The following is a 17,028-nucleotide window of genomic DNA, read 5'->3' on the forward strand; positions in this document are numbered from 1 at the left end:
CCTTCACACGTTTTGGAACACTGCAAATCAAATAAACACAACATAACCATAGAAAACACTCAAATACTAAATAAAGAAACAAACATAAACAAACGTAAAATTAAAGAAGCCTTACTTATACAACAACTTAAACCCAAAATAAACCAATATAGAGCCACAAATGTTTTTTTTATACATTTCACGTGTAAAACTTTATATATCTAACACTGAAAAACAAATAAACTGATATTACAACTCTCATATAGTCGTCATCTTTTGAAAACTCTTTGATTAAAGTTCTTTACCGGTGGTCAGCTGTAACTTTCTGGACTTATAACGTAAAATTTGGGATTTGATTTTTCGCAGCAGACGGAATACAAATGATCTACTGTGTAGTTAGCTTTTAACAAAAACAAACACATATTTTTTGCTACATCTCCCAGTGTTAAGCCTAAGAGCTTATGTCCCTAAAAATTGGATTTTAGGCTTAACACGAAACAACAACAAAAAATGTTTATTTCAAATTACATAAAACGAAAGTTTAATATATTAAAAACTTGATAATTATTTATCTTATTATTATGGAAATAAAAATCTTTGGTACATTTTCCTTATTCTCATAGATGCAGTCAACTTCCTAAGTAGAATTTTTTGTTGTTCTAAGATCTGAAAATTATTGAAGTCCGCCTGTAACATTTGAAGCCGAATAAGTCATTTTCTAATTCACGTATACCTGGTTTTGAGACTAAATTGTTTTTTTCCTATTCAGATAGATCACCATTTGTCACACATTGTGTTTAAACATGAATAGATTAAAGTCACTCATTTCGTTTTTTCTTTTCTGAACACAGGCGAGAGCCTGGCTGTTGAGTATAGGTTTTACCTTGTCCTACGGAGCCATGTTTTCCAAGATTTGGCGAGTCCATCGGCTTACAACCAAATCAACCAACGACAGCAAAGTAAATATTAAAGTTTATTAAATAATTTGTTTGAAGAAAAGTTAGCGTAAATAAAATACGTTTAAATAATAAAATAAAATACACATTTCATGTAAACTAAATTTGTTTTTAATAAAAAAAAGTACTGTTATATCCTCTGGATGACTTCAAACCCCTACCTTTCTGTTCTTATGTCCGCTAAATGTCCTTCGTCTCAGGTCCGACATAGCCAAGTGGTTGAGGCACCCGACTTGTAAGCTGAGGGTCGCGGCTTCGAATCCCCGTCACACCAAACATGGTCGCCTTTTCAGCCCTTGGGGGGCGTTATAATGTTATAGTCAATCCCACTATTCGTTGGTAAAAGAGTAGCCCAAGAGTTAGCGGTGGGTGGTTATAACTAACTGTTTCTCCTCTGGTTTTACGCTGCTAAATTACGGACGGCTAGCACAGATAGCCCTTGAGTAACTTTGCGCGAAATTGAAAACAAACCTTTATTCTCAGTTATAAAAATATTTACATGATCAGCCCATGTGTAACTTAGACAACCCAAAGTTTTTCTTGACTGCAGACTCTCTGAACGCGAGATAGAGTATAAACTTTCCGAGTACGTTTCAACTATCACAAAGCGTTCAATAAAATGCAACGTAACGTTTCTCTCTACCTGCCTTACTGGTTGAATCAAGTCCACGGGTACTCAAACCCAAGCCTACAGTCTCGGGCTCTCTCATATTAAGAATTCCAGCTAATTTTACTCACCTAATTGCGCCAGTGTTTCTTATATGACCCCAGCGGCATGTCTCGGATTTACAAAGATAGAAACCAGGTTTCGATACCGATGTTTGGCAGAGCACAGATAGCCCACTGTGTATCTTTGTGCTTAACTTCAAACAAATAAACTTTATACATTATTAAATACAATCAAATATTAGCGTGTTTATTAACTACAAATCAGGCGTGATATAAAATAAGTGTAATAATTACTCCTACTAGTGCAGTTTATCAAAACTGTTTAAAACCTTTTAGACATATATATATATAATTACTTTAATACTGACTTAGCTCACCTGTTACACGGGAAGCTATTTTTGTTTATGAATTTCGCGCAAAGCTACACGAGGGCTATCTGTGCTAGTCGTCCCTAATTTAGCAGTGTAAGACTAGAGGGAAGGCAGCTAGTCGTCGTAACCCACCATCAACTCTTTGGCTTCTCTTTTACCAACGAATAGTGGGATTGATCGTCACATTATAACGCCCCCACGGCTGAAAGGGCGAGCATGTTTGGTGTGACGGGGATTCGAACCCGCGACTCTCGGATAGGGAATGTTTGCATTCAATCCTTTTAATTCGATATAATTTAAAGAATGAATCCTGTTTTCAAGAATAATTATTACCATAGGATTTTGTTGTAGACTCTAAAAAGAACAAATTAAGAAATTTCTTAATTTTTATTTATTAGTGAAAAACCCTAGAACCGTTTATAATGTTTCTTTGTTGTCGTTGTTTTTAAAAATATGCTTACGTGCAATTTAACTTTTACACAGTTATAAAATCATCAAACTCTCTTTAATAGTCTAAATTCTATCAAGCAGTTCGGTAATAAGACGTTACTACGTAATTTCACTATTAATATTTTTCTTCAGAAAGTAGAAAGCTGGAAGCTGTATGCCTTGGTGGGATTTCTCCTTTTTTTGGATATATTAATTCTCACAGTGTGGCAGGCCACAGATCCTCCTAGGAGAAAACTCGAGTTGTTTCCTTTAGAAAATCCAGAAATTTTGGACGAGGACATTAAGATACAGCCAGAACTGGAACACTGCGAGTCTGAAAACAACGCCATCTGGCTTGGTGAGATTAAAATACTAATAATATTTTAGCAGTGACTTCACAATGATTATAGTTTGCACATTTTAACTAACTTCTCACGTTATTACAAATCGCCAGTGTTTAGTCTGTTCTAAACAATAAAAACAAATAAACTAAAAATATTCAAGCTAATATAAATGTATGAATCGAAGGACACGTTGTAATTAGGCAACGGAAACAAGCTATTTATGGTACAAAGATAAAAAGAAATACCATGATGGGTTGACCACTATGAAGAGACGCGTTTTTAAAATTACACGAATTAATTTACACCGGATAATGTTTAAGTTTTCTATACCAATCAAACATTCATTCAAACGTCTTGCGTAATTATAAGTTTCGAATATTTTATATTAGGACTTGTGTTTCTCGTATCAAGTGGTGAATAAATTACAGTAAATTTGTACAGAAAACTTAATTAATCTGGGTTTCTGGTATTAAGTGGTAAATAAATTATAGTAAATTTGTACAGAAAACTTAATTAATCTGGGTTTCTGGTATTAAGTGGTAAATAAATTATAGTAAATTTGTACAGAAAACTTAATTAATCTGGGTTTCTGGTATTAAGTGGTAAATAAATTATAGTAAATTTGTACAGAAAACTTAATTAATCTGGGTTTCTGGTATTAAGTGGTAAATAAATTACAGTAAATTTGTACAGAAAACTTAATTAATCTGGGTTTCTGGTATTAAGTGGTAAATAAATTACAGTAAATTTGTACAGAAAACTTAATTAATCTGGGTTTCTGGTATTAAGTGGAAAATAAATTATAGTATATGTGTACAGAAAACTTAATTAATCTGGGTTTCTGGTATTAAGTGGTAAATAAATTATTGTAAATTTGTACAGAAAACTTAATTAATCTGGGTTTCTGGCATTAAGTGGTAAATAAATTATAGTAAATTTGTACAGAAAACATAATTAATCTGGGTTTCTGGTATTAAGTGGTAAATAAATTATAGTAAATTTGTACAGAAAACTTAATTAATCTGGGTTTCTGGTATTAAGTGGTAAATAAATTATAGTAAATTTGTACAGAAAACTTAATTAATCTGGGTTTCTGGTATTAAGTGGTAAATAAATTATAGTAAATTTGCATAGAAAACTTAATTAATCTGGGTTTCTGGTATTAAGTGGTAAATAAATTACAGTAAATTTGTACAGAAAACTTAATTAATCTGGGTTTCTGGTATTAAGTGGTAAATAAATTATAGTAAATTTGCATAGAAAACTTAATTAATCTGGGTTTCTGGTATTAAGTGGTAAATAAATTACAGTAAATTTGTACAGAAAACTTAATTAATCTGGGTTTCTGGTATTAAGTGGTAAATAAACTGTAGTAAATTTGTACAGAAAACTTAATTAATCTGGGTTTCTGGTATTAAGTGGTAAATAAATTATAGTAAATTTGTACAGAAAACTTAATTAATCTGGGTTTCTGGTATTAAGTGGTAAATAAATTACAGTAAATTTGTACAGAAAACTTAATTAATCTGGGTTTCTGGTATTAAGTGGTAAATAAATTACAGTAAATTTGTACAGAAAACTTAATTAATCTGGGTTTCTGGTATTAAGTGGTAAATAAATCATAGTAAATTTGTACAGAAAACATAATTAGTCTTACTACTTTATTTTTGTTTTAAGTTGAACGTTTATAAATATTGAAATCCTTTAAGGCTTGACAATAACATTAAATTTCAGCGCGAAAGGTGTAAGGAAAAATGAAAAATGTGAGTAAGTTTTGTGTACTTAATGAGTTTTTATTTCTAAAATGAATGTGTTATTATTTCGCTTCCGATAGGACTTATGTACGGATATAAAGGCCTACTACTTATATTTGGTATCTTTCTCGCCTACGAAACTCGAAGTGTGAAGATCAAACAGTTGAACGACTCGAGGCTTGTAGGAATGAGTATTTATAACGTCGTGGTAAGGAAATATAAACATGATAAATAAATATCAAACTTATAGAGTAACGAAATGAACAGAAAACCTTAAAATATTATTTATAAATAATTATATTATCTGCCTTAAAGTATTATATATATATCGAATTATTTTGATACGTGCCACGTATCGTTTAAACTTTTTTTTCTTCTTCGCAGAGTTTAGTGAATTGAGGGCCCCGGCATGGCCAGGTGGATAAGGCACTCGAATATTTACCCTATTTTTTAAATCATTAAAATATCAATTTTTAGGAGTCCTTGCTCTCGTTTGAGCCAAGAAACAGATGCGACACCTATTGCAACCGTTGTCTGTTGTGTTTTAACTGTTGAAAAAAATCTTACTGTTAAGTTATGACAACGGTATAATTTTAAAACTAACTCACCAAGAAACATTCACATTATCTTGATAAAGCAAAGTCTGAAAGAATCACACTAAGTACAGTTTTGTTGGAATTGTCATGTATTCACAAAATCGAGGTATTTAATAAGTAAAAACGAACATATCATAAACATCGAAACAAATCTCTTTCTTCTGGTAATTAATTTTGTGAGAAATAATTATGATAAGTAAGATATCCGACTATAAAGAAAATAATCGTTACCCAGAACGTTCTAAAATATAACTTTAGGCCCAGCATGGCCAGGTGGGTTAAGGCGTTCGACTCATAATCTGAGGGTCGCGGGTTCGAATCACCGTCGCATCAAATATGCTCGCCCTTTCAGCCGTGGGGGCGTTATAATGTGACGGTCAATCCCAATATTCGTTGGTAAAAGACTGGCCCAAGAGTTCGCGGTGGGTGGTGACGACTAGCTGCCTTCCATCTAGTCTTTTACAGCTAAGTTTGGAACGGCTATTATCAAAACATATAATTAGAAAGAATAAACGGGAAATACTTATATTAAGTAACAGTACAAATTTTTGTAAACTTTGTCAAAAGAAATAATTTACAAAATACGAATGTTTCATATTAATTCTCAGAAATATAAAAAATATTTATTTTGAATACTTGATGGAATAGCCACACGTTTAAGAGCTTACAATGTTAATATGCCAGTTTTAATTCATCGCAGGAACGCAATATACAGACCACTATGGCTTTGTTATAAAATAAATTTAACTTAAAAAAGCCGAAAATAAACTGACTGTTAGTGTTTTACTTATTTATATGTTCAGGTTTCTCAAGTAGTTTTGTATTAACGGAATAAACGTTTAGTTTTTATTAACAATTTACTTGAAATTGCCTTTAGCCATGACTTTGAACTTATCCTAATGATTTAAGATGCGGTTTTATTTGTTATATTATCTCAGTTCGCTCGATGCTAGTCGAAATATTGAAGTTTTGTTATAACGTTAACCCTAAGTGACCTTGATTGCACTCTCGGTCATGTTTGTTTGTTTTGTTTTTGAATTTCGCGTAAAGCTACACGAGGGCTATCTACGCTAGTCGTCCCTAATTTAGCAGTGTAAGACAAGAGGGAAGGCAGCTAGTCATCACCACCCACCGCCAACTCTTGGGCTACTCTTTTACCAACGAATAGTGGGATTGACCGTCACATTATAACGCCTCCCACGGCTGATAGGGCGACCATATTTGGTGCGATGGGATTCGAACCCGCCACTCTCAGATTACGAGTGGAACGCCTTAACCCACCGGTTCCAGACTTGACTAACAGTATAAATCATAATATAAATAAAGCAAAATATCAGACTCTGTCAAGATGTTAAGTCTCATCCTGTGGGAAGCGGTACTTTACGTACTTACAGTGTTAAATCCTGGGCTCGATTCCACGGAGCGAACACAGATAAAATGTCGAATTCATCGAATTTTATTTTTCTGTCCGGCTAAGTATTCAAACAGATTAGTCGTGTTTCTATTAAGTATTTAAATACATTGGTCGTATTTCATATTTCGTAAACATGTCCAGCCGTTGGGTTTTACTTAAAGTTATAAGTGGTAAGTAATTACGATTTATCGAATGAACTGCATTCATCTGTGTTAGAAGAGGGCCTGGCATGGCCACGTGGCTAGGGCGCTCGATTCATAATCTGAGGGTCGCGGGTTCGAATCCCCGTCACTCCAAACATACCCTTTCGTCCGTGAGGGCGTTATAATGTGACGGTCAACCCCACTATTCGTTGGTAAAAGAGTAGCCCAAGAGTTGGCGGTGGGTGGTGATGACAAGCTGCCTTCCCTCTAGTCTTACACTGCTAAATTAGGGACGGGCAGCTCAGATAGCCCTCGAGTAGCTTTGTGTGAAATTCATAAACAAACGAGCGTTAGAAGAGTTGATACAGATGTTTGTTGTCCACCACCCGAATTAAACTGTTAATTATACTTCCAAGTCCCATTAAAGAAGCATTTGTTTTTCACAGATATTTGGCCTTAGACATGCACGAGCTCTTTAAAATTATATGGCTCAAGGAAACGATCTGTTTATAGCACACTAATAATTTTATTTTACTGTTTCCAGGTCCTCTGTCTCATTACTGCTCCTGTCACACTGGTTATTAGCAGTCAACAAGACGCAACTTTTGCTTTCGTGGCTTTAGCAATTATTTTCTGCAGTTTCCTATCGATGGCTCTTGTTTTTGTTCCTAAAGTAAGCTTACAAGCAAAAGTGTTTCTTAACTTTAATTAATTATAAATAGTTTTCAGTTTCTAATTTTAAACTCTCAAATCATATTCAGTTATTAGTGATGTCCTATCGATGGTTCTTGTTCTTGTTCCTGAAGTTGGCTTAAAAAACTTTTTAAAAATTACAAATAGTTTTAGTTCACAATTTTAAACTCTTAAAAATTAAATGAATAATATACCGTTACTAGTAATATAGTTATTGAATATAATATTTAAGTTACTTACTTAAAAAAAAAATTGCTGTGGTCAGTTAGCAGCTGACAGGAGAAGGGCTTTTAAAAATGCACAAACCTTGATTTTATAGTAAAATATCTGTTTTGCTTCCTGTAAAATATTTTTCTTCAAATAGGCTTAGTTTTGACCCTTGTTTTCCCACCTAGAGAAATATTTGTATTTTAGCGACATCTATAAAATAAATACGTTTTTATTTTAAAAATCTTAAATTTCCATATTTTTTTCACATATTAAGTATTTAAGTTTAGTAACATTTTTATAAGCAGATTAATATTTTAAAACCTTAAGTATATTTTTGCCTACTTGATATCCATCGTTGTAGGGAAAAGTATTAGTAATACGTTTTTGAACTGTTAGAAGGTTATTGATGTGTTATTACAGAATATATTCTGTTCGTGAAAACACTCTCGCTTGTGTAACTGAAAATGTCAAGACGCCACCTTCATAAAAAAGTAATTGAAATATAGTATATTTTGTTTGGTTAGAAAACATTAAACTACACTTTGCAAAATTTACAATCCATAAAAATTCTTATCGGTGGGAAACGTAGAAATAACAATTTCTAAGTGGCTAACTTGTCGACGTTTCAAATTATATTACTCAAGTACTTTAATATCTTTCTAATTCTAATTCACTTTTATGTTACCTACATTGATTTTGTTCAAATTACTCATTTAATGCTTTTTTAAACCATAAACGATAAATAATATATAATTTATTCGTAATGGCATCTAGACTAAGCTATAAAACATTTTCTGTGAAAATAGGAATATAACCTAAATAATACAACTCTACTTATTTTATAAGATTTCTATGATTTGAGATTAATAAAACTCTATTATATTCAATAGTCGCTTTCTTCTCAGTTTTAATATAACTAATATTTCTTCATGACTCTCAACCAATATTTTTTATAAAGTATTTTAATAACTTCCTTAGGCCCGGCATGGCCTGGTGGTTAAGGCACTTTACTCATAATTTGAGGATCGCAAGTTTGAATCCCTGTCACCAAACATGCTCGTCCTTTCAGGCGTGGGGGCGTTATAATGTAACTATCAATTCCACAATTCGTTTGTAAAAGAGTAGCTCAAGAGTTGGCGGTGGATGGTGATGACTATCTGCCTTTCCTCTACTCTTACACTGTAAAAATAGGCACGGCTAGCGCAGATAGCCCTTGAGTCGCTTTGCGCGAAATTTAAAACAAGCCAAACCAATAGCTCCCTTAATTTACATACACACACAAATACAAATATATGATTTAACCAAGGTGCTGTGTTGTTTGGTGTTATCAACAAGTTATTTCTTAAACTTTTTTACCGTTCAGGGACACATAATTTAATTGTCTATCTTTCATACAACTTATGCATTGCTAACCGTAATTTTCCCCTCGGTGGACTCGGCAGATAGTGCGATGTGGCTTTGCCCTAAGAAAACATACACACTCTAACAATAACGAAAAATGAAATACTTATTTATAACAACAATTACAAATTACAAATAAGTGTCTTATTTTTACTTTTGTAGATTATTGAGCTCGTGAGACGACCAAAGGAACGGTCCGATGCTAGAAACCTCACTGACACAATCACCAGCAAGGAAGAAGAAGAGAGACACCAACGTCTGTTAGCTGAGAATGAGGAACTGAAGCGCCAAATAGCGGAAGTAAATGAACTTATTAAATTCGTATTTACTGGTTTGTTTTTTTTATCTGTGTATCCAAAATCTTTTTTATTGCGTTACCGACGACCAAGTTCGTCTCTCATCACGATAAAAGTTGGTAATTTTCTTTATTTATTCACACGAATACTGTAACATTTCATTGTTTATTTACAGAAGGAAGAACAAATTAAACTATTGAATCAAGCACTGCGAGAGAAGAATGCTTTGCGATCCATTCACGGAACGGCCTCTATCGGCGAGAGAGTGCGAATTACCCTACCGGTTCAATATGGTGATGGCGTGATGCTCTCGCCAAAAGAAAAGATTACTATTGATCCTGTATCTGATTCTGGTTACGTCACGGGTACCACGTGCTCCATGGTCCGTGGATCCAGAGCTTCGCACTCGGACTTTGAGTTCTCAGAGTCCTATCTGTGATCTCTGACTATATTGTTCTTGGGTCGTGTTGCTTCTAAACCACTTGTGTTAATTTGATTTTAAAAAAATCATTTTAAGTAAAAAGAAATTACATGCTTTGAATACATTGTTTGGTCCACGTTACTGTTTATTGTTAAGAGTTATGAAAACTAAAAGTGGCTTTCCTTAAAACGTTACATTTGTTATAAATCATAACATGGTTTGGGGGATATGGAGCTGAGTGCTGAATGATATTTGTTTTTTTTTTGTTGTTTTTTTTACAAAATTGTCTGAAACGCCCGAGAAATGATAATTTCGATGTTTTTCATAATTATTTATGTTAATGAATTTGGAACTTGGCCAAAGTTTATCATAAATATTTTCAAAAACAATGTCCTTCAGAAGGCGGATTTTATATTGATATACATTCGCGGTATCAGGTCATATCCAAACTAAGAGAAGAAAAGACTTTGAGAGTTACGTTTATTGGGTTACGTTATGACACGAGGTTTACGTTTAGTGTGCTAAATCACGGTACAAGAGTTTCGTTTAGTGGATTAAATTATGGATTATTTTTTTTTAAAACATCGCGTAAGTTGTTTATGGTTTACCTTAAATAAAGTATTGGTTTCTCATTCTCATGTAGTACTTGATTTACGCCACCAGGGGGTAAAAGAAAAGATTTGAACCTTTACTTTTAACTAGAAGAAATTGGTGAAGAGTTCGAATAAATTGTTTGTTTTTGAATTTCGCACAAAGTTACTCGAGGGCTATCTGTGCTAGCCGTTCCTAATTTTGTAGTGTAAGACTAGAGGGAAGGCAGCTAGTCATCACCACCAACCGCCAACTCTTGGGCTACTCTTTTACCAACGAATAGTGGGATTGACCGTCACATTATAACGCCCCCACGGCTGAAAGGGCCAGCATGTTTGGCGCGACAGGGATGCGAACCCGCGACCCTCGGATTACGAGTCGCACGCCTTAACGCGCTTGGCCATGCCAGGCCAGTTCGAATAAAAGTAAAATGGGGTGGGGTGCTAAATCTAGTTTGACATGATATTAATTTATGGCTAGTCAGTGAACGTTTGAATGTTTTTTTAAAGAATGCTCCAGAGCCCCTGTGATATTGTTTTATTTTGTTCTAATGGAGAAAAAACAGGATTTTGCTTACTAAGCACATTTAGAGATAATCGGTTACAAACAGTTGATGTGTAATGCGGTTATAAACAGTTGATGTGTAATGCTTAGAGATGTATGACTTATAATTAAATACAACACATTTTCTTTGTCGTAGCTGGAATGGATCCGAAGTGATGCTATCAGTCTTGAAATAAATTAGTTGATTGTTGTAATTTAACCACTGTTTTCTTCTTACAGTTGTACACAACTTAAGTGTTGTTAGTGTCGTATTACCAACTTATGTCTGACGGTAACAGGAAAAATTAGACGCGCGATACGTTACAACTGAATATATGTATATACACATGCAATATTTAATTTCTGATGGATGTCTTCGGATTTCATGTCCCAAGCCTATTTTGGAGGGCTACATGAGGACTGTTGGTGCTCGCCGTCCATAATTGAGCATTTAATGGCTAGATGGAAGGCAGCTAGTTGTCACCACACACCGCCAACTCTTAGGCTTCTCTTTTTACGAACAGGATGGACCGTTACATTATAACGTCCCCATGGAAGAAGAGGTAAGCGTGTTTCACGGGATAAGGACTCGAACCCGCGACCTTCAGATTGCGGGTCAAGATTTGTAATCACCTGACCTTGCTAGGCTTTTTGAAAGAATTAATGTTGAAGTTCCTACTTTTTTTCGTTCCATGCATAAAATTAAATATTTCGCGTATTTGTAAAGATAGAATTGGATCTGGAATTCTGCATTGTCTTCAAGAGTAGCCCAAGAGTTGGCGGTGGGTGGTGATAACTAGCTGCCTTCCCTCTAGTCTTACACTACTAAATCAGGGACGGATAGCGGAGATAGCCTTCGTGTAGCTTTTTGCAACATTCAAAACAAACAAGCATTACCTTCCCATAAACGTCGTCCAAGACTTGAAATTCTACTGTTTTACTGACATGTAAGGTTTTGGGGAAGACATTTAAAAATCAGTCATTAATAACGTAGTAAAAAATTCTGTGTCATTAAATTTAGGGCCATCGATTTATTGTTACCTTAAGAGCAAGCAATATCAAGTTGTTTCTGGCACATTTTGCGTATTCATTGTTAGGTCTCCACAGTTTGGATACGATTATGTGTGACACTGAGGTTATGAAAAATAGAAGTAACCAAAGGCATATGATTATTACTTTTTTATTTATTCGGAAAATAAGAAAGAAAATATACATTTCAAGGATGTCTTTGATAACAGGACTAAACGCACATTTTGTACATTTTTCGAGTTTGAGGGCTGAAACACTAAGAGGTGATTTGTTAGCCAGTTATCATCTCCCATTTTGTAACGTGTGGAAAGCTGCGTGACAATTTGAAAGACAAGAAGAAACGCAAACTTTGCTGATTTGTGTTTTGCAATTGGTTGTCCAGAAAAGCCAAGAGAGGGTATAATAAAGGGGTTTAAATCACTACAGAAACTTCAGTATAACTCGTTTGAAGAAACAGTTTTAAAAAATGTGTCTTTTACGTAATTCAAAGTGATCAGTTCTTTGTCTCGGGATATTTTTATCAGTGAATTTAGCAAGGAGATATTCGCCCTCCTACACAGAAGTAAACGGTATAGAACAACGGTAGGTCCGGTATGACCAGGTGGTTAAGGCGCTTGACTCATAATCGGAGGGTCGCAGGTTCGGTTCCCCGTAACACTAAACATGCTCAGCCTTTCAGCCGTGGGGGCATTATACTGTGACGATCAATCCCACTATTCGTCGGTAAAAGACTAGCCCAAGAGTTAGCGGTGGGTGGTGATGACTAGCTTCCTTCCCTCTAGTCTTATACTGCTAAATTAGTGACGGCTAGCGCAGATAACCCTCGTGTAGCTTAGCGTGAAATTCAAAAATAAACAGAACAACGGACCAGAAACACATTTCGTAACATTTCAGATGGTTACCAACGCTGTTCAACCTTCCTAGTCAGCCAAACATTCCATGAGACTGCCTTTTCGAGAAATACTAAATAATAATAAAAAAAACACACGATAAAACAAAAATTAAACCAACACGTTTTGAAAGGCACGTGTTTGGTTGAGAAAATATTGTTAAGTGTTTCATTCTGAGGCCGCAGGCTCAAATGTTGAAAGTATTCATTATGTTTCAGGGTTATTAAAATCCAGAGCTTCGAATCGACAAAACTTGTGTTAAAAGATGGACCACACACCTTCTACGTCTGATTGTTGTGCACTCTAATGTGAAAGTAATTTATTGTTTTCGAAATACAATCTCGTTCTCTGTATTGTAAATGTATTGATAGGTTGAGATTCTACAGATTGTTAAAAAACTCAGTATCTTTACTCAAAAATTGAGAGTTTGGGGTTGAAAATATTTTCTAGTCTTTAATTAAATAATCGAAAATTACCGTTGCGTTGTAAACGTTCATGTTGCTAGAAGTTCATGTGTATATATATATTGTTTAAATGTATATTAAACACGTGTTAAACAATAGTTTTGTCTGAGGTTTTACACACTGGTAGAAAGTACTTTTACAAGTTACAGGTTTTACGGTGATGACTAATATTTATTTCAACGGGTAACATGTTTCAATCGCTGGTACGTTCATTTTCAAATTCTTAGGACGTTACGGCAAAGAAAGTTTTTGTGTGAAAAAAAAAATCGAAACGTCAAAGCTTTGTAAATTTAAAAAGAAATTCTTTCCGTAAAATTTATAACTTGTAAAAATAACAAGTATCAGTGTTTGTGTTTTAAGTACGACAATAAAAATATATCTTTGTAAGGTTTAATATTAGCATTTCTTTAACAAATGTCAAACTATAGACCTTATTGTGTTTGTACGTGGTTTTATGTAGTTCTAAAGAAATCCTTGTGTTTTAACTTTGTGTTACGTGTTTCTTTATCAGTGCTATGTTACAAAATCCTACCAAATTTTTTGGTCGATGTAAAAAATTATCATTAAAACAATACGTGAAAACGTCATATATAAATTGCTTAAGATATAATGTTTACTTTGTGTGTCGTTATATTATATGTTCATCACCTTCGTTTAGCAATTTCTAGTGTGCGATAAATTATGTACTAAGTTATGTTACAACCAATCATACCATAAACACAAAGCATTGTTTAAGAGAAACTTGAAATATGGACACCAAGTTCTTCTTGGTTTGTTTGTTTTTGAATTTCGCGCAAAGCTACTCAAGGGCTATCTGCGCTAGCCGTCCCTAATGTAGCAGTGTAAGACTAGAGGGAAGGTAGCTAGTCATCACCACCCACCGCCAACTCTTGGGCTAGTCTTTTACCAACGAATAGTTGGATTGACCGTTACATTATAACGCCCCCACAGCTGAAAGGGCGAGCATGTTTAGTGTGACGGGGCTTCAAACCCGTGACCCTCGGATTACGAACCAAACACCTTAATCCACCTGGCTATGCCGGGTCAACCAAGGTCATCTTGTATCGACTATCATTAAACTCTGTTTGATTCTCCCCATGTCGTAAAGACCCTACGTTGTTGTTTTCTTAACCAGAGGCCCCCCGGTAGTACAGAGGTAAGTCTACAGATTTACAACACTAAAATTAGGGGTTCGATTCCCCTCGGTGGGCTCAGCAAATACCTCGATGTGGCTTTGCTGTGAAAAACACACACACACTCTTAACTAGACTACGTAATGGGTGGGCCATCTGCACTTTATCCCATGGCGGAGAACCGAACCCCGAATTTTAGTGTTGCAAGTCCTTAAACTTACCGCTGACCGAACAGGAGACAAAACTATATTTGTAGAAACGGCTCGTTTGGGTTGAGAAAATATTTTACGTAGAGGAGCGAACACAAGGAACCTGACGATGACCGAAGAAGGTCGAAACGTTATTCGTTCCTCTACGTAAAATATTTTCTCAACCCAAACGAGCCGATTTTACATATAAATTTTTCTCTACAAGTGGGTTTTCTCGACGTCACTGAGGATATCAAACTTTAGCTATTTCAATACGAAAGAAAAGGAACGCGGATTTGATACGTACATAAGGATGTTTCTTTGTTGTTAAGCGCGAAACTGCGCGTGGACTATCCATTTTTAACGGCTTCAAACCTTCTGCTGATCACATTTTTAATATTCCATAATCGTATTAACAAAGTTAAATAAGGCATATCATGAACGAATAAGTTTAATTCGATATCAAAATGACTAAGATCGAGAGAAGTAAAACCTCTTTAAAATGAAACCTCAAAACTGTAAAACGTAAAACTGAAATTTTACATTTATCTCCCTGTAGATCCAAATAAGATTCCATACCAAATTTGGTAAAGATCCATCCACACCCATGAAACAGTTATGTAGACATACAGTAGACAGTACTATTATATCTATATAGTTTTTTTTTTGTTTATTTTAGGAGCAAAGTTACGCGTTATTCTCAGGAACTGAATCCAAAATATTAATGTTACGGTTCCTCAAACCGACCGTTGAGTCAACAAGGTAAAATCAGCATAATTTTCAATATCGGCAAACACTCACTGATTGATGAGAGAATATACAACACAGAATACTATCAGGTCTCTCCTTCAAAAACCTTGTGAAAAACGTGTTACGGTGCAGATAATATTGACAGCATCAGATAATATTGACAACATCAGATAATATTGACAGCATCAGGGAATATTGACAACATCAGATAATAATGACTGCATCAGATAATATTGACAACATCAGATAATACTGAGAACTTCACTACCTTTATGTGAACCACAAAATTTCAGAAATGTTTCTTGTAAAACTATTTAGAAACTATGAATCAACTGAAACGTTATTTTTATGTACCTCAAACGTGTCTGTATTGTTCTTCTTGAAGGGGGCTTAACCGTAAAGATGATTACAAAACCGTTTCTTGGCTAAGACACAATCCGTGCAGATATTGTTTCTGGTCAGATGTGGCGTTAGTTACAGACATAAGACAACAAAGACAAAACATGGAGTAATATACCATTTATTTGTATGTTAAAGTGTAATTTTAATGGCACTCAGAAGAAGATAAAAATTTAACAAATACATTAAAAAGTAATGACCTTATTCGCCAGTAGGTGTCGCTCGTGTTCAGTAGGGCGTGTATGTGTGGTTTTTATAGCAAAGCCACATCGGGCTATCTGCTGAGTCCACAGTCTTCAGTAGAAAGACTGAAATCATGAATTAATTGCACGTGAAAGAGGTGTTTTACTTTAGGTTTAACATGTTAAAGTGGTTTATTCTCTTTCTGTTTAGTCAAATAACTCATTAAATGTTTTTTATTTGTTTTATATCAAAGATATGTGTTCGTACAGATAAGTCCGGGAACTCAATAGACATAGTTACTCATTACTGATAATATGAAGTCTTAAATAATTACATGGATACATTGTTTCTCTCTCTTCAAGCTTATAACGCTAAGAGTTCGATTCTTCTCTATGGATACAGCAAATCACGTGATGTGGTATTGCTCTAGGAAAATCACACAAACACACACACTTCTTGTAGCATAAGGAATCTGCGACTGCGTGGTGTTTGTGTTTTTCTGTTGTTATATCTTCTGCGCACGGAACTTCTCCCGTGTTGAGGCTCAAGTGTTTTGTTTTTTTTAATACAAAACACCATCAAAGAAGGTGGACTTCTCTTTGCAGTCTCGCTCCCCCCTCCCAGTGACGACACAGCGCTATGTCTACATACCTAGTTTTAGAAATTGGATTTCGATACCCCTGGTGAGCAGAGCACAGATAGCTATTTGTGTAGCTTTGTGCTTAGCTGCAAATAAACACACTCTTTGCAACAATGAAAACAAAATTATCATCCAGCGTCACAAATGACAGGATAGAGTCAGCCATTTTTCCAAAGAAGTCCTTTTCCACGCCTGTGTGGTTATGAGTTATTACAAAGCAAAATGTTAAATTTGGTATTTGCGGTAAATAATTTCATACCGCGACAGTTCGATTTGGTTTGTTTTGAATTTCGCACAAAGCAACACGAGAGCTATGCGCGCTATTCGTCCCTAATATAGTAGTGAAAAACCAAAGGGAATGCAGTGTGTAGTTAACAAACACCACACGTCGCCAACTCTTGGGCTACTCCTTTAGCAACGAATAGTGGGATTGATCGTCACGTTATAACGCCCCGTGGATGAAAGGGCGAGTATGTTTGGTGGAAAACGGATTCGAATCTACGACCTTTACATTGCAGAGAATGGGGCTCCCTTAAAACAAC

At 34.9% G+C, this 17,028-nt stretch overlaps 1 pseudogene across 1 annotated transcript in view; it reads left to right on the plus strand.

Moving 5' to 3' along the window:
- LOC143245632 (gamma-aminobutyric acid type B receptor subunit 1-like) overlaps positions 1 to 13,773 on the plus strand; it is an 80,388-nt pseudogene extending 66,615 nt beyond the window's left edge. The window contains exons 13-18 of the transcript XR_013025647.1: positions 831 to 938; positions 2,558 to 2,762; positions 4,583 to 4,710; positions 7,200 to 7,328; positions 9,122 to 9,259; positions 9,431 to 13,773. The product of XR_013025647.1 is annotated as a gamma-aminobutyric acid type B receptor subunit 1-like (transcript). The remainder of the gene's footprint in view (positions 1 to 830; positions 939 to 2,557; positions 2,763 to 4,582; positions 4,711 to 7,199; positions 7,329 to 9,121; positions 9,260 to 9,430) is intronic.
- The last annotated feature ends 3,255 nt before the right edge of the window (positions 13,774 to 17,028 follow it).

Source organism: Tachypleus tridentatus, chromosome 2 (assembly GCF_004210375.1).
Source record: "Tachypleus tridentatus isolate NWPU-2018 chromosome 2, ASM421037v1, whole genome shotgun sequence".
NCBI lineage: Eukaryota > Metazoa > Arthropoda > Merostomata > Xiphosura > Limulidae > Tachypleus > Tachypleus tridentatus.